Below are 7,856 nucleotides of genomic sequence, written 5' to 3' on the forward strand. Positions count from 1 at the left end.
TTATTTAATACACGAGTTTCACAATTTGAGTTGAATTACTGAAATAAATGAACTTTTCCACGACATTCTAATTTATTTTGATGCACCTGTGTGTGTATATATATATATATATATCAGTGGCGAGCGGTGACTTTTTTTAACTGGGTATGTTGAGTGATAAGTTGAGTGTATGTTGAGTGCAACCGCAACTGGTAGATTTAAAGAAAATTACTGCCGTTTGGCAAATAAATAATTGCTGTTTTTAAGAAGACTGTGCAGGTTCATGAAGTTTTTCTTCAACGACTCTCCTCCCACCCCATGTTCAGAAAGGACAGAAACTTCCAGATATTCCTGGAATACGACCAGGATGTGAGTCTTCCGTTTTGTCTAGGCCAGTCCTATTCTTCCCAGACCAGGAAACGGAGAGACACTGAGAGGGACTGTTGGCATTGCTTATTTCCTGTGAAGCTGCAATGTTGGCAGTTTAAACACAAATGGAGAGAGAGTGGAGGATGAGTGAAGAAGATAAAGGGGGAGGGGATGAGAGGATATTACTCTGAGGGCCACTTCCTGCTTCGTTCAGCGCAAAGATTGTCTCTAACTGTTTTTTGCTGATTCATACATGTATAGAGAAAATGTCTCTTAAAACTCAGCCGTAACCTGTAAGTTTTGCTTTGCTCTGATAAGTCAGTTATGCTGATAACAAAGACAAGTGACCTCCTTGGATCTCAGCCAGTGGCGATAAAGAGTGTGCACTGTGGTTCTGCCTTCTGATTGGTTCATATTGTGCTTGACTCTGTAATCCTATTCTCATTTGTTGTTTAGCTCACAGTGAGAAGGAAAAATGCAAAGGAAATGTTTGGTGGGTTCTTTAAGAACATGGTAAAGAGTGCTGATGAGGTCCTCATCTCAGGGGTCAAGGTCAGTGTGTCAATCAGCTGTCTTTGGGCATGTTTTTATTAATATCAACACAAGGCAGCAGTGTTCTGTCTCATGTCATGATATGACAGTTCTTTAACTTTCTTTTTGCAGGAGGTTGATGAGTTTTTTGAACAGGAGAAGAATTTTCTGTTGGATTATTCCAGTAAAATCAAAGATGCCACTGCTAAGGCTGAGAAAATGACGCGTTCTCACAAAAGTGAGACCATTTCATCCTAATGAATCAACTGGCTGCAAGTATTTTGGCTATTTGTTAATGCTAAGCAACATTCATATTGACCAAAAGATTGTCTTTCTTTTCCAAGATGTTGCTGATGATTATAACCACATTTCTGGGGCTCTGAACAACACTGCTGCAGACAACAACACTGCCTTTAAAAAGTGAGAAATGCATTATATTTCATATTGTTTGTAGTAAAAACACCATTTAGCAAAGAACAGTAACAAATGTTTGATTTATTAAGGAGAGTACTTCATTGATATTAGTAGAGTTAGTAGTTGTATACACTGCCTGGCCAAAAAAGAAAAGTTGCCATTCGGATTTAAATAAGCAAGTAGTGAAGATTCTAGGATCTGATCATTATTCCAGTGATTAATATCTTTTTATTTCTCAAACAACCATGTTGGAAGACATACCCATGTACATATTCCATGATGATAATGTCAAGATTCATCTGGCTCAAATTGTGAAATAGGGGTTCAGTGAGCATGACAAATCATTTTCATTTATGAATGGGCCACCACAGAGTCCTGAGCTTAACCCTATTGAAAGTCTTAGGGATGTGCTGGAGACGACTTTACAGAGTGGTTCAACTCTCCCAAAAATTAATGCAACTCTTGATGGAAATAATGTTGTGATGTTGCATAATGTTGTCGAAACAATGCCACAACGAAAGCACAATGTTATCAAATCTAAAGGTGGTCCAATGAAATATTAGAGTGTGCAAATTCTTTTTGGACAGGCAGTGTAAAGTCTACTCCAGCACACCCCAAAGACATTCAATGGGGTTAATGTCAAGACTCTGTGCAGGCCAATCTTTCACAATTTGAGCCTGATGAATCTTGACATTATCTTCATGAAATATGTACATGGCTGTGTCTTCCAACATGGTTATTTGAGAAATAAAAAGCTACACACTGCATCAGTTAGGATGAAAAGAATTGTTGTCAAACATACAACATGCCAGAAACATATTAATCACTGCAGTATTTGCTTATTTAAATCCATACGGCGACAATTTTTTTTTTGGCCATGCAGTGTATATGCATTTTTTTTAACTCCTCTGTGTCTTAATAATCGGGGGGGTTTTTTCACTTGAACTGCCGACATTTTCAATGGCCCGACCGCACACACAAATTTTTTTTAAAAACATAATAAATAGAGAAAATTAAGTTTTTATTTTAAATAGAGAAAAATAAGTGTGTATATAGCGACACATTTAAATAAGTCTGCAAAATTTAAAACCACAACAATTATTCTACAAAGAAATTGTTTAAGCTTATTGATATAAAATATTTCATTTTTACTAAATCTTTGTTCTTCTTTCAGGCACTTAGAAAAATGTGCTGAAGTGTTTGAAAAGCTTAGGGTGAGTATCTCTGTAGGAGCTATCTTAATTTTTACTTACATTTATAAGATCATAAGTATGTGTGTTTTACAGAAAGTGGAGGACAGGATGGCATCGGATCAAGAACTCAAGCTGACAGAATTGTTGAGATACTACACAAGGGACATCCAGGCTGCTAAGGTAACACCTTCCCTGTTTGTGTTATTATAGTTGGTTACATTGGTTACATACGTTGGATTGTATAATTCAACCAAGTGTATTAGAATGTATGTTTTATAGTTATTTCCAGAATGGGGTCATTGTAGAGTGGAAAATTCACATTTTTGCTCACGAGACATGTATGGTGAATGCCCCAGTTGTACCCACTGCCATTGGTACTAACAGCAACAGAATTTATTTTTAATCTAAAATATTTTATATTGTAGCTTGCCTGCCACTGTGTAAAAAGTACCCGCATATGGTTGAACACCCTATGTCATTGTTCACTAACAACACACAAAAGTTGATTTGTCCTGATTATAGGTTTAGCAATAACACATTCCATTCCTTCCTTCAGGACCTGTTGTATAGACGTGCACGGGCACTTGCCGATTATGAGAATTCCAATAAAGCTCTTGACAAGGCTCGTCTGAAGGGTAAGGATGTCGCACAGGCTGAGGAGAACCAGAAGCAGTGTCTGCAGAAGTTTGACAAGCTCTCCGAGTCTGGCAAGAAAGGTGTTGTACAATCAAAACTTAATTTTATTTAACTGTTCAATATCCTTGATGAATTACTCTGATGGTCAGAGTTTATAGTTTATGAAGAGTTAATATGGTGCTTATAGATCTAGGCTGGTAGCCAAAAGATTGTAGGTTTAAATCCTGGAGCTGCCTGTGAACTATAACCATTGTGCCTGGTAAGATGGTTAAATACAAAAATATTATATAGAATGTTGTTGAAAAACTGTTATAAAAAGTATCATCAAAGTGGTTTAATTATCAGTTTTGGCTGAACCGTTCCTTACTTACTAACATTGATTTCTTGTGATTGTAGAGCTCACCAGCTTCAAGGCAAGGCGTGTAGTAGCCTTCCGTAAGAACTTGATCGAGATGACTGAGCTGGAAATAAAACATGCCAAGGTGAGGAGGCTAAAGTGTTATGTGTATCATTACATGTTTATTCGGCAGTGTTCAGGTATTCTCATTTAAAGATGTGATTTCTAGGCCTGGAAATGTCTATATTTAAATTTCTGTGTTGAATATAAACTGCTGTTCAAATGACAAGTCAGTAAGATTCTCTTTTAAAAGAAATGAATACTTTTATATAAATAAATGCTGTCCTTTTAAAACTTTCTATTTATCAAAGAATCCTGAAAAAAATCACCGGATCATGTGACACTGAAAACTGGAGTAATGGCTGCTGAAAATTCAGCTTTGCCATCACAGGAATAAATTGCTTTTAAAATATATAAAACATTTAAATTGTAATCATATTTCACTACACTGTATAAAAGCAGCACAAATACAATTTGTTTGTAGAGCAAATAAATGCAGCCTTGGTGAACATAACAGACTTCTTAAAAAAAAATAGTAAAATTTTTACTGACCCAAAACTTTTGAACAGTAGTGTACATTTTCTAGATATGCTCAGCTATAAAATATTTCAGCAAATAGAAATTGCTCTTTTTGAGTGCGGTGGGAGTTTTTAAAAATAATTTTAAAAACCCTTAAGTGCCTTTATAGTAATAATGGTAGACTTGGAAAGTCATGGAGATTTTTTGGTAAATGGTTTGGCAACCTTGGTTTTTAATGTGGTTTGCCCAACATGTTGACTTTCTTCCATCTGTTCTCTGTCACTTTAACTCTGTTGCGTTCTCTCTTTTGTACACTCACTACAGAACAGCGTGTCCCTTCTGCAGGGAAGCATTGAGATCCTCAAGAGCAACTGACCCACACGATGAGGTCACTGGATCATCTTGAGCTCCTTGCATTGTTACCAGCCCATTAGAGGGGAACCTGAATGCATCTACTTCAAATGTCTTACATGTGGTTCAGTAACCTCTCTAAAACATGAAAACGAGCCACCACCAGCAATGTCTCTACCATGGTTACACTTTATCTAGTTGTTGTTTATCTAGTTGCTATGCCCCCTTTTACTGCCTTACTGTATCTTGCCACCGAATTGAGGGCAGTGAACCAAAAGTTCTCCCATTTATTTGAATTATCAGTAACACCATCCCTTTCTTTTTTTTTTAAGTATTCCAGGTTTTGTAAGATGAGATGGAGACATTTTAGCTAAGATTATGCAGACAGATTTAAATAATCGCATTGACAGAAGAAGAAAAAGTGCATTATTTCAGCGATTTTCTGTTGTTTTGATTATGACTGCAATTTTGTACCTTTAAATGTGATTTATCTGCTTTTTGCTGTCACACTGGAAAGCTGATATATACTAATCATGAACTATTACGTAAACTTGACGTGTGACGACAAGCAGAGCAGTATAAACCTGAGAAGTGTTATGTGACATGGTATGCTTCAGCTATATTTCTTTATAACATGCTTTTAAAATATATAAAACATTTAAATTGTAATCATATTTCACTACACTGTATAAAAGCAGCACAAATACAATTTGTTTGTAGAGCAAATAAATGCAGCCTTGGTGAACATAACAGACTTCTTAAAAAAAAATAGTAAAATTTTTACTGACCCAAAACTTTTGAACAGTAGTGTACATTTTCTAGATATGCTCAGCTATAAAATATTTCAGCAAATAGAAATTGCTCTTTTTGAGTGCGGTGGGAGTTTTTAAAAATAATTTTAAAAACCCTTAAGTGCCTTTATAGTAATAATGGTAGACTTGGAAAGTCATGGAGATTTTTTGGTAAATGGTTTGGCAACCTTGGTTTTTAATGTGGTTTGCCCAACATGTTGACTTTCTTCCATCTGTTCTCTGTCACTTTAACTCTGTTGCGTTCTCTCTTTTGTACACTCACTACAGAACAGCGTGTCCCTTCTGCAGGGAAGCATTGAGATCCTCAAGAGCAACTGACCCACACGATGAGGTCACTGGATCATCTTGAGCTCCTTGCATTGTTACCAGCCCATTAGAGGGGAACCTGAATGCATCTACTTCAAATGTCTTACATGTGGTTCAGTAACCTCTCTAAAACATGAAAACGAGCCACCACCAGCAATGTCTCTACCATGGTTACACTTTATCTAGTTGTTGTTTATCTAGTTGCTATGCCCCCTTTTACTGCCTTACTGTATCTTGCCACCGAATTGAGGGCAGTGAACCAAAAGTTCTCCCATTTATTTGAATTATCAGTAACACCATCCCTTTCTTTTTTTTTTAAGTATTCCAGGTTTTGTAAGATGAGATGGAGACATTTTAGCTAAGATTATGCAGACAGATTTAAATAATCGCATTGACAGAAGAAGAAAAAGTGCATTATTTCAGCGATTTTCTGTTGTTTTGATTATGACTGCAATTTTGTACCTTTAAATGTGATTTATCTGCTTTTTGCTGTCACACTGGAAAGCTGATATATACTAATCATGAACTATTACGTAAACTTGACGTGTGACGACAAGCAGAGCAGTATAAACCTGAGAAGTGTTATGTGACATGGTATGCTTCAGCTATATTTCTTTATAACATGTTTCTATTCAGTCGAGATTCATCCGAAATCACGATCCAATATGTCACAGATTACTAGATAAAAATGTTGCTTACAGTTTACCAAGGAAATGTTGATCAAATTCTTTGTCAAATTAGCCTTTGCCAGGATCAGAAACAGCACTTTTTGTATTGAATCTGATTATTTTTATTTTAAACTGTAGACTGACTCTAATATCCCCATTTGGTGTGTGTGGGTAAATTGCACAACTCTAAATTTCCAGTTACTATAAGTTGTTTTTTTATGGTAAAGGTTACACAGCCATGAATAAGATGATGCTTCCATATATGTGTGAGCAAGAAACTGTTTCCCTCAAGTGAGCTGCATGTTTTCCCTGAAGTCATACTTTTCTGAAGACTTAAGTCAAATTCTCCAGAATTATTTGTGAAAAAATGTCAACGATTTAAGTTTTAGTTAATGTAGTTTGATAGTTTGCCTTCACATCCTTTCGCTATTAAATATAAATCAGCATTCCTTATTCAAATGTATTTTTACTTGAATAAATGTGTTCTCTTGGTGTTGTTACTAACCGTTTAAGACTTTCTACATTTAAATTGGACCAAAACGTTTGGTTTTATGTAAAAAGATGTAACTGTCCTGATTATGGAGATTTTTAAAAGCACTATTACAATCATGTCTCAGTGAAGACAAATTTTATAAATGATTGTATAGATGAAAAAAAAAATTTCATATGGAGTATCATAATTTTTATGAAAGCTTGCAATAATAAAAATAAACATGCCCTGGCTTCCCTTTTTATGGCTTTTTGTCTTTTTAATCTGCTTTTTAAATGAGATGTTGAGTGTTAGGTCTAAAATGCAATATAAAAATATACGTGTGATGTGAAGTGTAGGCCAAGTATGGTAACCCATACTCAGAATTTGTCCTCTGCATTTATCCCATCTTAAGTCAGAGCACACACACTGAAGCCATGGACCTGGAGCAGTGGGCAGCCATTTTTGCTGCGGCACCCAGAAAGCAATAGGGTGTTTGGTACCTTGCTCAAGGGCACCTCAGTCGTGGGAATTGAGGGTGGATAAGAGCGCTATTCATTCATTCCCCCACCACCTACATTTCCTGCGGTTACTGAGACTCGAACCCCGCAACCTTCAGGTTACAAGTCTGACTCTCTAACCATTAGGCCCTGAAGGTTATTTGGTTAATAAGAACCTACATACTATCACATTTTAGTCTCATTACTCATTTGATAACACTGGCCACTTTTACATATCAGTTATTAATGGTTTGAATATGTTTTTTTTTTCCACCAGAGGGTGGCAGTGCTTATGAATTTCAACGAAGTGCCAGTTATTGGTTGCTTGCTGTGAGAAATGCTAAATATCAGGCATCATATTAAGACACACTCTTGCAGCTAAAAAGAAGCAATAGCTCTTTACCAGTGGCTTTGGGGGAAGATTTATAATATTTAATATATTCGCCAAAACCACATTGATTGTCTTCCCTTTTCCTTTCTTTTGGAGTTGTAGCTGCTGTCCACTTTTTGGCTGTAGGGCTCATTACATTATCCAGTGATTCATATTTTTCTGTCGATGAGAAGAGGCACTGGTTACTTCTCCATTATGATTATATTTCCTTGTCACAGGCCTCTAAACTGCAGGTCTGCCGACCTCATGACCCACTCTTTTTGAAAGCTGTTCATCTAATGTTCCCAGAAACATAACTATCTGCCTGTTGATGAAAGTAGT

General features: G+C 36.3%; 1 pseudogene; it reads left to right on the top strand.

Annotated features, from left to right (window-relative positions):
* The window catches only part of LOC107675548 (sorting nexin-5-like), a 7,520-nt pseudogene extending 2,503 nt beyond the window's left edge, over positions 1-5,017 (top strand).
* Positions 5,018-7,856: the final 2,839 nt, after the last annotated feature.

The sequence above is a fragment of the Sinocyclocheilus anshuiensis genome, unplaced genomic scaffold (assembly GCF_001515605.1).
Source record: "Sinocyclocheilus anshuiensis isolate Anshui unplaced genomic scaffold, SAMN03320099.WGS_v1.1 scaffold1097, whole genome shotgun sequence".
Taxonomy (NCBI): domain Eukaryota; kingdom Metazoa; phylum Chordata; class Actinopteri; order Cypriniformes; family Cyprinidae; genus Sinocyclocheilus; species Sinocyclocheilus anshuiensis.